A 22,992-nucleotide genomic window follows, 5' to 3' on the forward strand; every position below is an offset into this window, starting at 1 on the left:
TAAAATTAATTACATTTAGATCCAATTGCGATTACTAATTCATTCATACTGGATACTGTGAGCCCTAGTGGCAGTGAGTATATACCATCAACCATGGTCTGGGTGCCCGGCCCTTGAAAACCAGAGGGGACACTGCTAAGAGAGTAGAGTCTGAAGCCTAACCGTGCCATTTGCTAACTGTTGGACCCTGGCAAGTTATTCTCTTAGAGAAGAAATATTACCCACCTCCCCAGTAGGGCTGGCCAAAGGACTAAACAAGAAACATAGGTATGAACAATGTCTGGCTCCTAATAAGCAGTTGCTTAATTAACGGCAGTTGCTATAACTAATTTGCAATAGCTAATTAGCAGCCTGCGTTCACCTGCCGTGGCCTGCAGATACCTGGGTGCATGGCTCTGGACACAGAGGGAGAGTCACGTCACCACCTCCCCTTCCTGGACAACGTCCTTCTCTAAGCCCCCCATCCCCACCCCTTTCTCCTTTTTAAACACCCCACCCTAAGGCTGTCTTGTGCAAAACACGAAAGAGTGACTTTCTCTGCTTCCTATTGGCCTAAAGTCAGCTTTTGTCCTTTGATAACGCCATATCATTTTGTTGTATTTCTCTTAAAGATACTTGAAATAAAGTACATTAAAGTGCAGCTTTACAGGACAATAAAATTGTGCACAAAAAAATTGTCTTAATCATGTTTGTAGTCTCTGCCTTCTTATTCCTCCCCTCCTCTGTGGGAGGTTGTGGTCCAATTTAGAACTGAATTACAGGAGAAATGAAGGTCTTGGAGACTTCTTCGCTCTCACTGTGGACACAGATACCACTTGCTATTACTCTGTCTTCAAAGCTTGCTTGCCTAATGTTTGCCTCTAAGGGATTCGAAACATGTCCAGGTCTCTGCCACACATGGAAGGCATGTTTGCTGCCTCTGGTTACGTGTGGCTGTCTAGGAGCACACAGGTAGGGCTCTCTAAGGGCACTAAGCAGGGGTAAAACAGAAGTGCAAAAGCTGCTCACCTGAACTCCCAGCCCCCCCCACCCGGTCAGTACTAGTCAGGCGACTAGTATTCCTCTGCTCTCCTTAGCCCTCTTCACCGTGCAGCTATGTTACTGTCAGTCCTTTATATTTCAGTATGCATGAGTTTAGCACTGTCCTATTGCTCCCAAACCAATCTTCATTTTTAGCCTTCCATGTAGCTATAGAATTAAAATATATCATTGTATCTCACTGAATTAATGTTATGCATCTACATGTGAGGGCAAGTCATAAAAAGGGAGAATACATTCCTGTCTGCACTCAGAATCACACGTGGAAAGCCGTTCCAATTGCTCCTTCAGTGTGGGTTTTGTGAAGCCGGCTGCAGCGGAACAAGCCGAGGCTGTGGGAAACAGGACATGGCTCTCAGCTTTGATCCACAGTCAATGAACTAATGTTTTCCAAGTATTTGAATACAATCCCTGGCACATACCAGGCGGTCAGTAAATAATAACTATCACTATCTTCAGTGCTATTGTAGTCGCTGTTTTTCTGGACTGCTGTGAGAAGACCCACAAATTCATTACTAAGAATTTAGTTTCAACAATGATCTTTCCCAGCTTCTTTGGAAGGTGTACCCCCCAAAAAAGGTTTGCTTTTTTTTTTCTTTTGTTTTGTTTTTGTATATTAGGTTAGTGTGGGGGAGACCTAAAAGCAAACAGTATGTTAAATTGTCCAGGAAAACAAATTCCAAGTGTGCATACTTCTTCAAAGTACTGCTCTCAGATTTACCAGAAGGATTAAAATTGTTTTTTAACACAATCCATTAATTGCCATTCCAATTATATCCACATTGCTGTCACCTAGGCGAGAATTTAGTGGGTGGAAAACAAATAAAAAGGTCTGGCCCTGCTCCCTTTATCCAGAGTGCACTACCGCCACCTGGTGGCCGTGGGCGCTAAGCCTGCTCTTGGTCCCGGAAAGGCGTTTTACCAAAGGGACATTCTGTGAGTGACGGCCTGGATACAGTTCCTGGTTAGAATCTGCGTGATGAGGAGGCCAAGAGCTCCTGCCTGCCCTCCTGCAACCACTAATTGTGACCTCGTCTCATCTTGCAAGAAAAGAGGTACGACTGGCCTTGAGTGATGCTGACACGTGGAGGGGGCGCCGGAGCCCTCAGCAGGAACCCCTGACCCTGCTGCACGCGCTGAAGCCGCAGCCGGAAGCCGCCTCCTGGACTGCTCCATTCCCAGCACCCTCCAGTGATTAGTGTTCCAGGAGTATTAAGTAACGTGCTTCTTGTTTCAGATTTGATACGGTCTACATTTCAGCATGTGTAGCTCTCTGTATTGATAGTGTCTTTAAATTCCTCTTTTTTTTCTGTACCCATTGCTTTTACCAATTTTCAAGTTCTCCTCTCATATAATGGAATAAATATAATTTTATCATATATGAGAAATATATTTTTTAAACTGTAGTTAGACAGGGCCCTCCGGATTTCTACTTCTAGACCCACAAAGTCTAACAGACTGTATCTCTTAGAGGAAAGATAACTTTTGGGGGTTCCTTTCAAATAATCACTTAGTCTAGGCTCTTGCCCAACTTGGGCTGAGAATATTCAACCAAAGGGAATGACTTCAGAAACTCAACCCAGATTTGTGCCAAAGCAGTTGTTCTGCTTTCATTTCATGGAAACTGTGACTCATGTACCTGATCAAATTTCCTTCTTTGTGCAGACTGCTGGAAAAATCCATGACAAAATGGTGACCCTCTCTCCACGAGGGAGCATATGAGACTTGCTGGTGTGCACTCTGTGCCCCATCCTCGTTCCTGGCTCTGTTCATAACCTGCCCTTTGCCTCCTCTTCCTTCCTGCCTTAAGGACGTGGCCTCCCCAGGGTGCTCCATCTTTCCTCAATGCCTTAAACCTCCTGAGAAGACGCAGAGGACACAGAGAAGCGTGCAGTGCAGAAAGAACTGTGCGTCTGTGTTCACAGTACGTGCATATACACACATGTAACACCCAAATACAAAAGGCTTTCTTTCCAAAGAAAAAATTGAAATTAAAAAATGTATCTTTTAAATAAGCAATTTTGTTTAGTATAAAACATTCTGTGACCAGATTTCTTTAGCCGGACGGAAAGAGATTCAAGGCTCACACGGTTTCACTTGCACTATACTTACTGTTTTTAAGTTTCTGACAGAGAGAAAGCAAGAGCCTTACGCTAATTACACCTCATAGGACAAGCTTCATAGCCTCAGAACTTCGTAGCATTCATGTTATAGCTTTTTTCAGCTATGAAATAAGCATTAAAATCCTTCCCGTTTGAATTAGTTTCAAGGTTGAGAAAATACTGTTTAAATAATCACTTGAATAATAAAAGTATGGCAAGACCAAGTCCAAAACTGTATCAGTGAATGTATATATGAAACAGCAGTTAACTAAGTTTCTTTCTCAAAATGCATGATGTTAAAGAGTACAACATTTAGAATCAATGCTTACTAGTTATAATAACTTCATTTTTCCTGCTGCAAGAATTTTTTTTTTAAAATACAATGGTCACACACCGTTCTGTTAAAATTCTAAATACAGTTAAAAAAAAGTTTTATTTTGCTTCTCTTCAACATATAAATGCACAACTTTTAGAGCCCTTTTCTAAGTTATTCAGAAGGATTCTGTCCTCATTCTAGCTGGGCTCCTCCGAGCTCTCTTCATGACTACGCTCTGGATGTCGGGCTCTGTCCTTGGCCACCTGATTCCAGTTTGAGCAGGACTCCTGCCTTTGGTCTGCCCTCCGGCTGTGTTGTAACTTGGACACTAGTCTGCCCTCAACAAAAATCCTGTTAGATCACGTTAGCAAAACATCACCCTACCTCACAGAAATACCTCCAGCGCCGACCCTGCCCCTTTGCTATAAATCCAAACTTTGTCTTGCGTTGAGCCTGAACTCTCTCCCCCGCTACAGAACCCACTGTAGTAGCCTCCTTTGAATGAAGTTCTATTACTGCCTTGACACGTGTCGCGAACAGGTTGTGGCCGTCCCAGTGGTGCCCACGGACAGTGGTGTCCGGCACAGTGCCAGCCTGCCGCCCGCACCCCTGAAACTCACCCAGCTGCCGGGGCTGCCAGAAAGGCAACAGACATAGTCATATCTTCTGCGTTTCATGATTGCTAGAACCTTCCACTTGCACAGTCTCATCTGATCTCACTATAATCTTGAGAGATAAGTGTAAAAACTGTATTTTATAAGAGAAGAGATTGAGGCTCAGACATCAAAAGGCTTGTCACAATTAAACTAGAACGAGAGCCTGCATCTTCCAAACCTGTTCTGATGGTTCTTTCCACCCTACTTGTTTGTTATTTTCTCATGACTGTAATCAGGGCTTGACATATGCCAGCTGCTGACGAAACAGAGGAAGGTGATCTTCTCTGCTCCAGCGCACTCTTTTCCAGCCCCGGGCTTCAGGAGCAAACACAGAAAATGCGTGCTTTACTTCAGTGCAAACACAGTTATGTTCAGAATGCTGGTAGACCTGAATGCCATAAGGTTGTACCATTTTGTCAATTTAGGTTCATAAAGCTTCTTTGTAAGGTAAAAAAGTAAACCCTAGCCGCTACGATTAAGAGTATTTATGGGTTAATTGCTCTTTTCTGAGTAAATGCTGTTGCTAGAAGCCTCTCCCTTAGCACAATGTTCCGGAGTACAGGGTATGATGTCTCCAACTTTGCCTTAGGTCATCCCTCAATTACACACCAGCCCCAGGAAGCCCCAACTCCCCCGGGGTCCAGGCAGGAAAGCGTTTGGCTCCAGAGGAGGTGACAGCGCAGCCACTGGGAAGAGAACCTCGCCTCCCCAGGCCTGCGGGCCCACACCAGCACCGGAGCTTCGCCGGGCCGCGTCCCTCACTCACTGGCTCTCCGACCCTGCCGGCCGGCACCGGGGCAGAGATTAACAGCACAGTTTGCTCGTGGACTTTCCCGTCTTTGGAGACTGTGCCTTCAGAAATGCACCTTTCTTAATTTACACTGACCAAACACAGAGTGTCATCTTGTTAACCGTGAAATAAAAAGGAGAAAGGATCTTCTTTTATTTCCCTGTGTCTTGGAGTTAATCTGTCACCACCAGATGGCAGGTGTGCACCAGGGTGTCAAACCACTGCCTGCACATTTTGAGGCAGTACTAATGTTGTGTCAAAATGCAGGAATCCTGACAAATGAGTGGAGAACTTCTAAAGGAGTAAGAGTGATTAATTGTGCTGATTAAGCCCTAGAATTGGGAGCAGGGGACCTGCCTGGACCGCTGAGTGTGCATCAGCACAGAAAAGTGACAGTAATTGGGGTCCCACACAGAGAAGGCTTCAGATCAGGGAAGTTCAAGCTGAGCACACAGAACTCATTAACCAAGTCTTCTATAGTCTCTTCGCTCAAATTGTGGTTCGCGCTTGTTAAAAAATTCAGAATCCTGGGACAGCGTAACCAGAATCTTAATGTGTAACAAGTTCCCTGGGCGATTCTTTCTCTCTGGAGTTTGAGGGAAGATCTGGAGAAGAGTCGGCTCCTCAGCAGACTCCTGCAAGGCCAAGGCTTAGGTTGGTCAGAGCCACAGTGATCCTGGGCTTCGTGGTGAATTTTAAAATGTTCATTCCAGGCTCCCGGGAACGTAAGGCCTCTCGGTGGCATTTCCCTCTGGAACCAAAAGGCAGAGATAGAGACACAGGTCATGTCTTTGTCCTGGCCCTTTTCCTCTGCCCTTAATGAGTACACGACTCATGAGCAATTTAACCTGTAAGGTCTTTAAAGACTGATCTTTATTTAACAGGTAATTTATGCTTTGACGGTTGAGCTGGAATTGGTACTCACTGTAAATGGAGTCTTAGAAATAGGACTATGACGCTGAGAAAGGCCTCGGCCAGCACAGACAGACAAGGCCATGACGATTTCTTGTGCATCAGCAGGATTTTCGTGTGAGTCAAGGGGTTGGAACTCTAGCCACGTATTGTCTCTAACGCTGGTTTCTGGGATACAAAGCCAATTCTTCTGACCCCAAATTTATGTAACATGTTTACATTCTATGGTCACCAGGAAAAGGAACTCCTGATTTGTCTCCAGAAATATAGTGTTGAAGGTAACTTCAGTCTGATCCATCATTTGTCGGGGTTACTAACTCAGTCCAGATTAAACTCAAATTTTGAGTCTGAGTCGCCTACCCTTTCCCCCGGAGGAGGTGTGGGTCTGGGAAGGAGACGAGTCCATTCATCCCTGACAGGGAGGGTGAGATCCTGTCTCCTTTGGTTGTTTTGTGGCACCAGTGCTGGGTGGTGCTGGCTCCTGCAGGGGACAGTCATCACCAGTACCGTGTGCTGGAGAAGCCAGCCACCAGCTCACTTCTAAGGGTCCACGTATATCCTGGTCACATGCATCTCCTCCGTCTATGACTTGTTTTTGGCCAGGCAGCCTCTGGGGACAGTCATCAGCTCACACTCCAAGACAATTTCCATAGCTCATCGTGGAGCCCCGGGAAGAGTATACACCTCTTCAATGCCACTCCCCAGCCACGGGGATATCAGGCAGGACTGGCCCTTCTCTTGCCAAAATGTACCACTTCCATTGTTTGAGCCAGAACTCATGGTATGGGGTGCACCTCTGAGGTTTCCGCTGTCAAATTGCAACTCAAATAGGGCAAATCTGTCTCTACGTTTCTCAGAAATGCCGCATTGGTCAAGGGATCGACTGGTATTCCCTTCCTTTTCTTTCTTCACCTACCCCAGGAAGGAGAGAGAATCTCCATTCCTCCCTTCATCTGAAGCAGCATTCCTGAGTCACCTGTGTCCTCCTGGAGCTTGAATTTTTAACATCCTTCCAAGGAAGGGAGCAAAATCAATTTCATCTCTTATGCCCATTTGAGTCTGCCCTGTTTTGTGATAAGAGCAGCATCTTTGAATGAAATCATTTAGATTTTCAGTCCTTGCTCTCTGTGGAAGGCTTCTCTCCATCTGTCGACATGGTTTGAGTTAGAAGTCAGATGGGAGGACAGCAACAGCTACCCTGAGGACAGAGAAAGCAGTGAGTGATAAACTTGGTTACTCTTTCCAATTTCATGTGCTCGTGCCCAGAGAGATTGAGTCATGGCACAGTCTTAACCTCCTTCGTCTATTTCAGTACATTTCTTCTCAGAGCCTAACCACAAGAAAATGATTAATGTCGCCACCTTCACCCAGACAATAAGAGATTTCTGGAATTTCCCTGGAGTGGAGGGACCCCTTGTGGGAAACTCTGAGCAAAAGGAATTTGACAAGAGGCAAAAGTGTAGCCCTGGAGAAAAGATCAGCTGTAGCCAAGAGGTGGGGTGATTTTAGTGTGTAAGTACAAAGGGGAAGCATGAAGATTTGGGGGTGATAAACTTACTCTGAATCCTGACTCTGGTGGAGGACACATGGGTCTATAAATGTGTTAAAACTTACACAACTATGCACCAAAAAGGCAGTTTTATTGGATGTTGCTAATCTATATATTTACCTATCATATATCTATATTGCAATGGCAAATGAAAACTTATGCTCAGAAAGTTCTGTATCAGATAGCTTCTACAGGTGGGCTTAAATGAGCTGCCATTTAAAAATAGATGAAAATTGAAAGTATGCTAGGATTCTATATTATTTGTGTTTGTTTTATAAAATAGCTTGGCTCTATCATCTACAAGTGAATTTGTAAAGCAAATATTTTGGTGCATTGTCTTGAATTCTATAAGATATTAACAAAAATAGTCTCATAGTGTTTCATTTATAGATTTGTTAATCTTTTCATTACTATACACATATAACATTTTGGGAACTCACTCAATTTCATTCGATATTTTAAAATAATTATTTGTTCAACTATCTTTTCCTGAAAAATGGTCTAACATTGCCTACAGTATTCAGTACAGCAACATGCTGTACAGACCGTGTCCTGGAAGCAGCAGGTGTACCACATAGCCTGGGTGTGTAGTGGGCCACACCCTCTAGTTTGCGTAAGTGCTCTCTGTGATGTTTGCACAGGGACAAAATCACCCAGCAATGCGTTTCTCAGAATGTGTCCCCATTGTTACGTGACACCTGACTTTTGACTATGTCGGTCAACCTTAATAACATAGAGAAGTATTGGGAAAAATAAATTCTGTGGTGGGAGTGATAATGGCCCCCAAAGATGTCCGTGTCCCAATCTCTGGAGCCTGTGACTATGTCTCTCCCCTGCAAAAGGGACTTTGTGGATGTGATGAAGTTAAGGATATTGAGACAGGAAGATTATCCTGAATTACCCTGAATACAATCACAAGGGTCCTTATTAGAGAAAGAGGGAGGCAGGAGAATCAGAGAGGATGTGAGGATGGGAAACAGAGGCTGGGGTGCTCTGAGTGCTGGCTTTGAAGATAGAAGGGGCCCCTGGCCAAGAAATGCAGGCGGCTTCCAGACCCTGGAAAAGTCAAGGAACGAATTCTCCAGAAGGAAGGAAACCCTGCTGCCACCTTGATTTTAGCCCCATGGCACCCAGTCTGAACTTGTGACCTTCAGAACTGCAAGATAATAAATAAATTTGTATTGTTATTTTAAAAAACCGTCTAAAATTGCATTCTATGTATTCACGATATGTGCTTTGTGAATCGTTAGAGCTTGCTTACACCTGACACTCAGAAACAGAAATACATGTCTTCAAATCTTCTTTAGAGAGTACAATATGTAAAGGTAGAGACATTCTTACTAAACTCCTAGTATAAATACTTCTGGAAATGAAAGTTAGTGAAGTTTGAATAAAGAGAACAGAAATGCCAACAGGAATAGTAAATATTGTCCTTGACTTGAGTTTTCAGATTTTTTGCTGAGGTAGGTATACAAGAACAGTAATTTTGAAGATCTTTGTTTGAACTACACAAAACATGGAAATAAAAAAAGACTTAAAAAGTTAAAATTCATGGCAACAATCTAGAACCAAGCAAGTATAACACAGTTTATGGCACTGTCATCTTCCAGCAAAGGTAGCAAGCAATTATATATATTAATAAACAGAGTTTTTAAAATTAAGAAGACATAATAAGAACAAAAGTCAAAATACAAATGTTGATATAGCACTAGTTTTGTTTTGTTTCTCCAATAAATAAAATGCAAGATCACCAATATTTTGAAAATACTAGCTACTATCTCCCTGGCTAACTACTATCTATCTAGTAGTTATGCCTGTTATCCCAGCTAACTATCTACTATCTACTTAACAGCATAACTGTTACTACTACACTACCTGCTCCATTATCGCTGCTACAACCACTGCTATTGCTGACACCTAGCGAGCTGCCACCGGCAAGAATCGCAGTGTTTCCACCCACAGAGCCCGAGTACGCAGCGTCCAGTAAAAACGGGAAAACCCAGGGCCGCTGCAGAGCACGAGACGGCGCTGCCGGGCTGCACGCACTGCGGCAGGCTGCAGGCCACGGAACGAAGGCTTTTTCTGATTAGGGGATCAGAGAACTTTCTCAGAGGGTGCCTGTCTTAAGCTGATTGTTGAAGAACAGCAGGATTTCCACAAGAGAATTAGGAGGATGAGTTCCTATGGGCAGAATAATATGGTTAATGGCCACAGAGGTAGGTAAGCCATAGGTTCAAGAAATGACATGCAAAAAGGACTTGGCTTTGCTTCTTATTTCACTAAGAAAATAAAAGCAAACAGTAGAAATGCACACACTTGCACACCCTCCGCCAGCACCCGTCAGTTCCACTCCCTGCTTCTCGGTGGACGGATGCTCTCCGTTCTACCCTGAAGTGCGCAGGGTCCCCTGCCGTCCGTCAACCCGACCCCACCCCTCCCGCAGATGACCCTGGCCCTTCCCTTTCTTGCACGGGCTCAACCTCTTTCTACACTGAATCACCCCTATCAACAGATGAACATGTTAAAATGCCTCCCCTCTTTGAAAACCAGCCAACGACAGAAACAAAAACAGCTGCATTGGCCCCGTCCCTGCTCCTCTCCAGCTGTTGCCGGACACGCTCTGCACAACAAACTCGGCAGAATTGTCAGACTCACTCTGGGCCTTCCTTCCTTTCGTTTTCTCTCGAACCCACTCCATTGATGCTTTTGTCCTCGTCAATATTCTAAAATTTCCCTTGTCAGGATTACTGATGATCTCCACCTTGCCAACCCCAACGGCCAGTGTCAGTCCTCAAATACTCAATTTGTCCAGAGCATTTGCTTGGGTGATGCTTCTGAAAACACACCTTTACTGGGCCTCTTTCCTGGTGCCAACTGGCTGCTCCTCGTCAGTCTTTGTTGGACCCTCCTAGACGTCTGGTTCTCGCGTGGGGCCTGCCAAGGGTCTTGCATGGACCCTCCTGGGCGTCTGGTTCTCGCGTGGGGCCTGCCCAGGGCATCCTGACAGCTTCCCATCTACGCTCGTTTCTGAGGTACTCTTGCACAACATCGTAATTTTAAATTCCAACCACTGATAAATCCAAATGCATATTCCACGCCCTGACATAGCATCTGAACTCCAGACTTGTATGGACGACTACATTTTTTTCACAGAGGCCTTCTCCAGCCAGTCTCTGTGAAATAGTCTACGTTCTTCTAGCCCAGGCCCAACCCTACCACGTGGGTTATCTCCGTGGAACCGACCTGTCACCCCAAACACTGTTTAGTTGTTCATTGTCTGTCATGCTGCTCATCACTTCTTCATTCCCCTTTACACGCCAACACCATTAGAGTGAATGAATCATAGGAGCAAAGAATACTTTGGTGTTGTCACTGAACTAGCCCCAGTAATCTATTCACTAATTGACTCATTACTTGACTAAAGTAAAAGTGGGAGGTTCACATACTACAGAGATTGCAAACTGGTGGGCACAGATGTGTTTTAATCATCTTAAAATACACAGCTTTCAATAAAAAAATAGAAATTGCTCATTTTAGTTGACATGTAGTGCACGCTAGGCATTGTTGCAACTGCTTGTAATGTGAATTTTGTGTGTGAACTTGACAGGATCACTGAGTGTCTAAAATCTAGTTCAACATTATTTCTGAGTGTGTTTGTGAGGGTGTCTTCAGAAGAGATTCCAGCCTGAACAACAGTGAGACCCTGTCTCTACTAAAAACAGAAAAATTAGCCGGGTGTGGTAGTGTGCGCCTGTAATCACAGCTGCTCGGGAGGCTGAGGCAGAATTGCTTGAGCCCAGGAGTTTGAGGTGGGCTTTGTCACGCCACAGGTGACAGAGTGAGACTCTGTCTCAAAAAAAAAAAAAAAAACCAGAAAAGAAGAGATTAGCCTTTGAATCTGTAGACTGAGTAAAGCTGACTGACCACCCAATAAGGGTGCACATCATCCAGTCCATTCAGGGCCTGAGTAGAACAAAAGAAGGGAGGATTCACTCTCTCTGTTTGAACTGGGACATTGACCTTCTGCTCCTCAGTGCTCCCGGTTCGCAGCCTGCAGACATGGACTAGAACCTACACCGTCAGCTCTGCCCAGCTCTTGGGCCTTTGAATGACACCTCCAGCCTTCTGGAGTCTCCGCTGGCTGATGGCAGATCACAGGACATCTCAGCCTCAGTAGTCGTGTGAGCCAATACCTTATAGTAAATCTAGTCATATATATATATATATATATATGAGTGTGTATATGGGAGAGATATATATCTCCTATTGGTTCTGTTTCTCTGGAAAACCCTGACATTGCCTTACAAGTATTACAAAGAATTACTGCACTTAATCATAAAACATCTTTTTGATTAAATTCTGTAAGTGTAGCACAGAAGAGCTAAGGACTTTTCTAAAGTCTTCTATCTAGTAATCTTGGAGGCAGGATTCAAACTCAGCGTAACTTCAGGTTCGTGCCTTTGGGAGCGTCCTCCGTGACACCGGCATCCGGAGAGGCTTCAGCGCAGAGCTGGGCGCTACGCTCGCTGACCAGTGGGGGCGGGCACGCCGCGGCGCTGCCTTCTTTAACGTCGCGTGGGGGATCCACCCACCAGATTTGTAATGCTTATCAAACTGAAATAATCAGACTTCAATCAACAGTCATTTGAATGTCCATTTATATAGAGTCACTAAATCCAGTCTTAAATGTTTTAAAAGGTGAATAAAAATACACAATTTTTGTTTTCACAAGATCTGTGCTTCTTTTTTAAGTGAGCACAATCATACAGAATATAGTGTATATAGAGTAGAAAGTATTCTTCAAAACAGCCGTACAAAACACATGATATTTGCAGTAAAGTTCAGAGTCATGAAAAATTTCATTAATACCAACCAGCCATGGGGACAGGGACTTTTTACAGCTCCTGGTATGTTACAGGAGCTCAATATGTATTTTTGAATGAATGTGAATGAACAAGTTTTGTCTCCTTTCTGACTCATTTTAATTTCTTATTTCTCTTTTCAGCATTATCTACCTGCATTTTCTATATTTAATGGAAAGGCACATAGGAAGTAAGTATTATAAAACAGCAAATAAGCCAAATTAACCAAAATAGAAGTTCAAAAGAAAACGAGATCTCTGGTTGAGGGGGACCAGAGGTTTCACAGAAGAAGTGACATTTGAAATAGGTCTGAAAGGGCAGGCCAAATGTTAGCAGGCAGAGATAAGCGCAAGGAGCGTCCAGGCCGTAAGAGTGAGTCAGACCGAACTATTTGTACTGTGCACCCCGGAGTTTGGCAGCAGCTGAGGGTTTTGAGCAGGTGGATGCTGATTTTTCTTTTGACATTTACTTGGCTTAAGAAAATAGCTGAAAATGGATCTATGCTGTAAAAAATTAATAACTAAAGCAAAAGTGAAATTCTGGCTTGGATTTGTTTACAGGGCATCTTCGGCAGTTTTGCAGGCTCTGAATCTCAGGGAACCAGGCGGTTCTGTCAAATTCATCTCTTTCCTCCCAGATTAAGCAGAAAGGATGGGGGGGGGGGAAGTCAGGAGCCTAGAATTCAGCCTGTCTGTTACCAGTGGTATGACTGGAACTTCTCCATCCATTAAAACATGGTTAATAATTTTATATTTTCCTCACAACTTGGAACGATCAAATGAATAAACATGCTGCAGGAATTCTCTGGAAGCCAGCAAGCGCCCAGTCAGCCCTGCTCTGCTGCCCCCGCCCTGCCGCAGCAGCAGGCTGACCCCATGTGAGAAAGCACATGTCAGCACACACGTGCTGCGGGAAACTGCGTTCTATCATGTAAACACACACGTGCTGCGGGAAACTGCGTTCTATCACTCCGCACTTTTTAGTTGTTCACATGCGTGAGGATCCTGGTGAGGAACAAAGTCCCTGGCCTATCTGGAATTCAAAGTGGCATGTGCCTTTGTATTCCTCTGCCCTTGCGAGGGAATGTCTCTTTCTACGTGCTGAGAAAGCGCTTGACTAGGGCAAAAAGATTCAAAGCCATGAAAAATGTTATTTTGTGCCCCAAGCAAAAAAGAATTATTATGAGAGAAATGTAACATCAAAAACTAGAGCAAGCGCCATGGAAGAAAAAACTGAACTACAAATATATGAATAGTAGCCCAATAGTAAGTCTAGGCAGTGAGACACTACTTTCAATAGCAAGCAATTTGATGATTGAGACATCTAACAGACCAAAATTTCAAGTTATGAAAAAAAATATTGTGGGAAATTGAGTTAACTCATAGCATCTTAAACTTCCATCCTCTGATTTTGGATGGTCTCTCTGAGGGTTTCCACACCCTCGTTAGACTAGCATTGAGATTAACTGAGGGTAGGATCTAATTCTGACCCTAAGAAAAGACCCATAAATAAGATAATGCTGATTTTGTTTGGTAATGACTTCCCTCACTCCCAAACCTGTCATGAAATTCCTGTGATTGTCCTTGCTATTCAGACAGCCACGTGCTTTCTCCCCCACCTTCCCCACATTGGCATGTCCGTCCTGTGTTGCCTGGTCACTTACACAAGGGAGATACCCTCCTTCATGCCGAGATACCGTTTCCATCTCAGATCTACTCCACACATCAACACTTACTGACGCTGGGTTCCAATCCCCAAGGAACTTGCCTTCGACTACATTTGATGATGATTCATTGATGTGCCCCTCATTCCAAGAAATACATTTGTATTTCGATTTGGCCTTCTGAAAACATAAATTTAATAAAGCAGCAGTTCAAATAGTGAGAATTTTAGTTGTAGAAAACAAATGAAAGAAAGATTTTGCAGCAAGCCTTGCAAAATTTATAGCCACAAATTTATAGCCTTGCAAAATTTATAGCCTGGACAATATCTGATAAAACAATTGCAAAATTGTTTACTTAGAATCAGTATGAGTAAAAGGTCTCTAAAATGTTTAAAGCAGGGGCCAGGTCGAATCAGGTAACAGGATGATGTAAAATGGCAGAGCATGATACAGTAAGCAAAGCTGGGAAGTGGGGTAGACTAGACCACGTACGCGCAGCCAGAAGGCATCGTGCATTAAACAGATAAGACCGTCTTACAGGGTCCCCTTGGGGATGTGGCGAGCTGGGCAGGGTGTCACTCCCACACAACGCTATAAAGAAAGAAAAATTATAAACTCACCAGTTTTCGTGAATCCATGAGAAAGATGAGGTCGCACAGCAACCAAGGGACCCCAAATCCAAGGAGCAACAGCGGCTGCAGGGAGAGGCGAGCGCAGAGCTCTGCCGGCCTGGAGCGCACGGCCAGGGTCAGGTGAGACGGTTCGGTCGGGTTTCGGCCAATTGGTGAAAGCAAAATGTGAGCTGATGAGAGAGTCAAAACTCCAAAGTTAGAGTTTTATAGAAATTAGGAAAGTCCTCACCCTCTTCACGGTTTTTTCCTCTGTGCACCCTACTGGATGCTCACAGAAAGGATTGCAGAAGGCTTTAAGAAATTGTTTCTTGTAGTGCAGACCTGGAGGGAGGGGGAAGCAGCCACTGGTGGAAGGAGATTGAAACTCTTCCTGGACCCTTCTCCTGGGTCTCCTCTTGTCTTCCCCACAGAACAGAGGCCTTACTCTATGGGGTGTGTCTTAGTGCACTCAGTTGGAAGGAAGACCTTGGGCTGGGGAATTTATACGGAAAACAGGTTTGTTTGGCTCACAGTTCTGCAGGCTGAATAGGAAGCACGGCGCCAGCGTGTGTTTCTGCTGAGGCCTCCAGTGGCCTCCACTCCTGATGGAGGGGAGGGGACGCCGCCTTGCGCAGAGACCACGTGGCGACAGAGGCAGCGAAGCGGGTGAGGTGCCAGCTCTGTCCGACAGCCAGCTTTCTCAGGAACCTTAGAGGGAGAACAGGAATCGATCCACGCGGGATCCGCTCCCGTGACCAAACTCCGCCTATCGGGCCCCACGCTAGGACTCAAATATCAACATGAGACTCGGAGGGGACAGGCAGCCGTGGACCGCAGAGTCCAAAGCACCAGCCGTGGAACACGATGGAACGGGTTCACCTGTGCACGACTGGATCCCACAAGCAGGGGAAAGAGAGCTGGGGAAGACGATGTCTGAAGAATAATGGCTTAGAAGTACCTAAAACTGATGACAGCCTCCACCCCCTCCAAACACACACACACACACACACACACACACACTCTCCAAGAAGTTCGGAGTTTACCAAGCAGGATAAATGCAAAAAAACGCATTTAGCATATCATAGTTAAACTGCAGGGGGAAAAAATAAAGAGAAAATCTTGAAAATAGCTAGAGAGCAAAAACACACTGCATACAGATAAGAATTACAGCAAAGTTCATGTCAGAAACCTTACAAGCTAAAAGAGAATATACTAACATCTTTCAAAGGCTGGAAGAAAAAACGTAAGTATCAAGCTAGAATTTCAAACCCTGAGAAAATATCTTTCAAAAATAAAAGAGAAAGAAAAGATTTCTTAGCCAAAGAAAACAGAGGGAATTTAGTGTCAGCAGACCTACTCTGCAAGAAATAATAAAGGAACTTTCTAAAGCAGAAGAAATATGGCATCAGACAGAAACTTGGGTCTACACAAAGAAATAGAGAATCCTAAAAATTAAATAAATGAAGGTAAAATAATTGTCTCATTTTAAGTTGCTAAAATATTACTGAGTGTTTAAGGCAAAAAATATAGCAATGCATTATATCTTTATAGAATATGTAAAAGTGACAATGGATAGAATAGAGGAAAATTAGGAATATATTGTTCTAAAGTTTCTAAACTATATATGAAGTGTTGGTTAAAAATGCATATTGTAAGACCTGAGGCGATTGTAAGACCTAAGCAAAAAAGTAAAAAGAAAAAAAGAGTTATAAGTGACAAATTGATAGACAAGATAAAATAGGAGCATAAAAATGCTCAATTAATACAAAAAGATGCAGAAAAAGTAGAATGGCGAAGCAAATAGAAAACAGCTAATTAAAAATGGTAGACTTTAATCCAGTCACATTAGCAAACCACAATTAATATAAAATAGTCTAAAGGCAGCAGTTAAAAGGCAAGTTTTTAAAAAAAAAACTGGTTAACAATCAGTTAAAAGACAAACATTTTCAGATTTGATTTTTTAAAAGCAACTTACAACTATAGGCTGTGTAAGAAATCCATTTTAAGTATAAGATGTAGATATATTAAAAGTAAAAATATGGAAACAGTTATATGATGCAGCATTAACCACAAAAAAAGTTGGAGTGGTCATAGAATATCAAGCAAAATAGACTTCAAAAGAAGAAATGTTATTGGGGACAAAAAAGGGACATTATATAATGATAATGGCAAAGTGGTCAATTCTCCAAAAATACGCAACAATCTGAAATATGTATGCCCCTATAACAAATCCTCAAAGCAAATGAAGCAAAGACGATAAAACTTTAAGGAGAAATAAGATGTGTTTGCAGCTATTGTTGAAGACTTCAACACTCTTCTCTCAGGAACTGACAAAAGAATGGTAATGAATTAGCAAATATTTGTGGTGCCCTGTAGTGCCAATTTGGCTGGCTGCACTACTTTCCTCATAATTCCCTTTCCTGTATGTTTCTGGGGAGGGATGAGCTAAAGAAATATTCTTGTGCAAGCTTCAGTAGAGTGGGAGCGAAGACGCAGCCATTTGGGAGCCTGCTCTCATCTTTGCTCATCTGCCTGAGAATCTTTCGGGGAGAGCGCAGCCTGTCACTGCCCCCCTTCCTGGGGCCTCCCGCAGCTTCTCTCCTTCCTGAGCCAGGTGTGCGTCAAGTTCTATCGGAGGGCAAGAGCCACAGCTTCTCTTGCCGGACATCCCTGCTGTCAAGGTCAGAGGTAGCAAAAACTGCCATGTTTGTCAGTCTGTCCTCCTATGGCCCATCTTTTGTTTGGGGGTCACAGCGTGTCCTTGCTCTTCTCTACATTGTATCCATCTTTTGTTCCTGACGCCTACTCTACGACCTTCAGCTCCAGCATCAAATGCAAAGGCAATAGTCTTAAAGACACTGACTAACATGCTCCTATAGTTGTATAAACGCAAATCCTTGTAACAAATCCCATAACTTATCTATACTTGAATCTACATATCTCTGTCTCTATATATCTGCATCTGCATCTCCGCCTACGCTTATATTTACATCTAAATCTACATACACTTCAACATCTCCTCATGTTTCTGCTTCTCTAATTAAAGCCTGACTGGCACAGAATTTGATGCCAAGAGTGTGTCCAGAGGAACAGAATCTTTAAAATGAGTTATCTGAAATGGTTTTGAGTTGTCCATACTGAATTCTCTGATCTGATTAGACTTAAAGGCATTAATGACCTCGTTTCCGAGGGTAAAGGGCACATTAGTCAGCCATGGCATTCAGTGGCGAAACAGGTACTCAAATTATCACCTGTCGACGATTATAATCAGTGCCTATAGAAGGCAAGTAATTGCTGTCATGGAACATTTTATTGAAAATAAGAAATATAATGGGGTTGGTTGGTTGCTTGTGCTGCAGAAATGTGGAAAATAAAATGAGCTCAAGACCTTAAATTGTAAGCTTGAAGTCTGCATAAGGAGTCTGAAAACCTCAATAACTGTCCTAAAGCAAACTCACTTCTTGTAGCCATGGGGCGGATATTTCTGAAAACCCAATCCACCATCTAATTCTGTGGGTGGCTGAATTACAAATGCAAATTGGATTTTCAACTCTATAGCTTCTCTTTTGTTAAAGTGAGACCATTCATACAGGTTGAGTCGAATCTAGAAAATTGGGAAAGGGACAGACAGGCAGATTCCAATGAAGCTGCTGACTTTCAACCCCAAAATTCTGCTGAGCCTGGGGAAGCAGCCTTTTAACCATCGCCACAACCTAAGGAGGCCAGTCACCCTTTCCTAAAGAACTTCAATGTCTTCCCCTGAAGTAGTCATCTTGCCAGGTGCTGCTGATATTCCTCAGGACCTACTCTTCCCGCCTGGCTTTGCTTCTAGATCTTTACCTAAACTCAAGAATCAGTAGCCCTCAGAGGGTGAAATCCAAAGGACAACCTGATCTGATGTACACACAAAAAAGACTTTTTCAGGAGCCTTGGAGGAATGAATTTTAAGATCAAAGTGGGAAGAATATAAAGTTGAGTCAGGATGAATTCATAGATAAGGCTTACTAATAAGAGATTCTAGATTCAAAACTGAAGGGCTAGAAATGCCTCTAATATTATAGTTTTCTTTGTTAGTTGTCAGAAACATGGACTTAAGAGTAGCTTCCACTACCCGGCCTTTGGTATACTATAGAGTAAGTTATCCAAAGCTTTAGGGAGATTGGACTATTTCAAGTGAATTTAGTAATTGTTTAATGTATGCATTCTCTGTTGTATGTAAAATTTTATTTATAGCTATTAGTTTAAACTTATTAAATCATTTAGCTTTGATATCTAAGACAATTTTTCTTCTTCACCTACCTGTTTCTGAGAAGCATTTGCTAAAACTCTCTGGCCCCATTGGTCAATTTATCTAATATCAGGAAATATAAACTTAGTCAATCCTAGGTCACTTCCGGCATAAATTTAGTTCTGGAATTTTTCCCAATTTGTTCTCCTTTCTGGCATTGTCTAAGTTCAAGAGAGTTCACATGGGGTGAATTATGCGGTCTGTGACCACTGACTTGGTTCCCTGCGGCCTCTGCTGGGATGGATGTCCTCGCCCAGGCTAGTCTGTGCGCCTGGTGTCTCCCTGCTCTCTTCCCCGACTGCAGTGCCAGCCCGGTCACGACATCTGCACCCTGCGTCCTGCACACCCTCGCACCCTGACGTCTTTGGTCTGCCAAACCCCTCTCACCCCTCTCTCACAAAACCCTGTACCTTCTTGATGGCAAATGTAAAGTTGGAACTATTCCGAGCCATTCTCGAGCCTCAGAAATTTCAGTGAAGCCACCTGAGGCCTATTAAGACTCTAAAAATCCATGCAGTCAATTCTATTCTGCTCCAAACCCCTAAATTTAGCTGTTTATGTTGGCATACAACAGCCTCCACTCCTTGTAGAAGTGGAGCCCACAAGAGCCTCCAACTCTCTAAAAAGCCCTTTCTCTTGATGTATTATTTGTCAGAGTATTTTAAAAGTTTGGAGTGCAGCAATTACCCAACACTGGCTCTTTTATTTTGTTACACTCCCCGCCACCCCTCCCCCGACAGCTTAGAGCCTGCCTGGAATTAAAGGAGAGGGACAGGAAAGAAAATAAGAATGTTCAAAACCAAAAACCACATCAATTTATATTTTCACAAATACATACAGGGTTTCTAGTCATGGCTCTTTTATTAATCCACTCTATGGTACTGTGTGAATCATTTAACCTTCCTGGGTGTTCACTCCCACATCTCTAAACTAAAGGAATTAAACTAGGTGATTTTTAGAGTCCTTAGCAGCACTAACATTCTGTGATTGTATGTCTGCACACTGCAGTACATTCCAAGTCCAGCGTTGCAAGTTCCACGCACAATCAGCCCCCACAGCTTGAAGAGGATGGCATTATATAACTCATATCATAGTACTTTGGAAAGTTAAAGGTACCATATAAGTACATCTTGGTGTACAGCAATTTGATGTCCGACAATTTTCTTTTACAACCTTCAGCCAATCAAATATACGTTAGCAATTTATGACTCTCATTGCCAGCAGAGAGCACAGAAATGAACTGTCATCTGCCATTCTCTTTTTTAATGTATTCCACATACTAGTTCCATTGCCATCTAACTGCTCAGATCTTCCTATAACCTTCCGCCATTCCTTTGCCACAGGGCCAGACAAGTGAAGCAGGTAAAACGAAAGAGGCAGGAGGCTTTGGGCCAAAGACACATGCCCTTGACTAAGTATAATGTTTTTTTATCCCTTATTATTTGTTTCATGTGTTAAACACTCCTTTAAGCCATTTAAAATGAAGTGATCTCAAAAGTAGTAGCATTACACACACACACACATTTTCCAAATATCTGCTTTGAAGAGTTCTACTTTGCCATTGTTCATGTTCGTGACTTAGTGAGAGAGAACTTGGTCTTTAGGGTTGGACAAACCAGAACAAAATCCATCTTCCCAGAACTTGATGTAATGAGGAGAGAAAAGGCACTTACATAATTGTGTGTCATCCAACCAGAATCTTTATGATGTCCAGACATTCTTTTTCAGGTCCAAGAACCACTGCTCGGGTCTTTTATTGTCAAATGCACTATCCTCACCTAATTTCATATTCCCCACCGTGAGAAAAGAAGTAGCAACACTACTGTTACAGACAATGTCATGAGCTGCAGAATCTGTTTGTACTGAAACAATGTAGACCACTTTGCCGCTGTAGTTCCCTAGTACCATGCATTCGCTGTTGGCTTCATCGTGACCCGTGACACTGCATTCTCCTTCGTGTGGCCCATGAATACTAGCTTCCAATGACCCTATCAAAGGTTTCTACTGAGCTTCATTGATGATGATCACAAATGCATATATACCCAGAGTATTTAGAAAAATGTGACCAATAATTTGTTTCCCGGTCATGTTAAAATTACCATTTGGAATTTTGTAACATAAAATGTAGGACATCTTCCACCTATGTTCCTCTGGGCCACATGCAATAATGGCATTTCTAGAATGTAATCTCTTTCAATATTGACCACGTTCCTGCCTTCCACACGGTATCACAGCAGGAAGGAGAAGGAGGCATTCATGAGCAGAATGAGTGGACTGTCAGTTCTTGGTCTAGCATAGTTTAAGAATGCTCTGCGTGCTTAGATATAAGGCAAGCAAGGACTTTTCCAGAAGGCCCATGGTGTTATAAGGAACAGTTCTGAGAGGATATAGGTGTGGCCCCTCCAGGGGTACCACAGACTCAGGGTGCCACCCTTGCAAGCAAAATTGGGGTGACTGTCCTGGGTATAAGTGCAGGTGGCATACAGGGTAAAGGATGACCACCATCCCCCCGCTGCCCTTGGGTGCTGTCCCAGACCAGAGAAGGTATCATGGTTGGAACACAGATGGGTAAGTTCCGATACAGTCTCACACACACAACCAGGGATTGGCAATGGACTGTTAATGCCCTAGAGCCCTGAACGTATCCCACCCGTGTGAGCTTTACCCATATCAGTGTGTGAATGCCATTGTGGAGGCACAAATACGCACAGTGCCACAAAAGATACACCACACTGGCCGTGGAAGTAACGTGCTCACAAGGCGCCCCCCACCCAACCCCCCGGAACTGGGGTCCTACCACCAGCAACTGGAATGACGTAGGAGTAAAGCTTCTTGGTGCCTCTGATCAACCTCACGTGATTGGGAGGGTTGCAGGTTATGAGAGCAACCCAAAGAGAAACAAAGACTAGGGCATAACAAATCCCTGGTTGGACATGGGACTTCAGCCTAGATGACATTGCTGGTGTTGGCTGGTTCCAGACACTGGAGGGGGACTTAGAAAATTTTCAGGAAGAAACTCCAAAGTTTGGAGCTCCCCGAGGGGCAGCCAGGAGCAAGGGCCTTGCTTGTTCAGATCTAAAAAGCCATAAGCAAGGCCAATCTTTAACGAACATGATCAAAGGAAGCAGTGCTTCAGTCATCTTATGAGACATACTATGAGGCCAATGAAAAACTCAGAAATCGAATAAAAAGACCGTTATTCTGAGGACTGGGGAACAAAATTGTCCATTATATTTGTTCAAGATTCTGGCCAAAGCTTTGAAGTTTGCAATGTGAAACAACAGAGCAAACTGACACAATAATTTAAAGCAAAGAAATTAGGATTTTCTCATACGCTTTCAAAAGTTCTGTTCAGCATGACATCAGGCAGCTGATAGAATGAAACTGGAATGTGAGCAAGAGGTGGCAAACAGGAGAACACTTGAAGGCAAAAAAAGTTACCTGCTGCTTAATCTCTCTGCCTGTGCTTATTGTAAGAAAAGCTATTATGAGAAAAAGAAGTCACCAAATACACCAGTGAATCAGCTTAAAGCAAAACAAAATAATAACATCAAGTGGTCTAAACCTGTCTCTAAAACCCTTTTAAATATATCAAAGAATCCTTTCCAAATTCTATCATCCCATATCGACGGTGCTCCTGAAGCTTGTCATCTGCAGCAATAGAAGTAACATAGAAATTATGTGGTGTAATATTTCATACAAAATACAATGGTACACAATTTTATTAATATATAATTATCTAAGTTACAAAGATTTGCATAGTATGTGGAAAGCAGTTTAAGCCAATGTCATCAAAATGTGCTACATGGACCACTCGCTTAGGTTGGAACAACGTGGAAAGTTTTTTTTCTTTTTTTCTAAAAAAATACAGTGTTTTGGACACTACACCAAACCTGGAGTCATGGACTCTGGGAATGGGTTCTCAAAATCTGCATTTTTAGCAAACTCTTTAGACAATACGAACAAAAACAACTTGAAAACACTTGAATTACAATCTCATAAATTATTAAATTTAGCCACATCTTTATGAAGTGAAAAGTGAAGCATTAATTCTCCCTGGTTTTTTTTTTCCCCTAGGTTCTCCATTTACCTGCAGCGAGCATCATTGCCTATTTGCTCTCTAGGGGCCGTCTCTTACCATTATCCCACTTGAACCCTAAAACAAATCAGCCCCTTCTTAGCATTGAATAAGAAAGAATATTTCC

This window comes from Eulemur rufifrons, chromosome 17 (assembly GCF_041146395.1).
Source record: "Eulemur rufifrons isolate Redbay chromosome 17, OSU_ERuf_1, whole genome shotgun sequence".
NCBI classification, from domain to species: domain Eukaryota; kingdom Metazoa; phylum Chordata; class Mammalia; order Primates; family Lemuridae; genus Eulemur; species Eulemur rufifrons.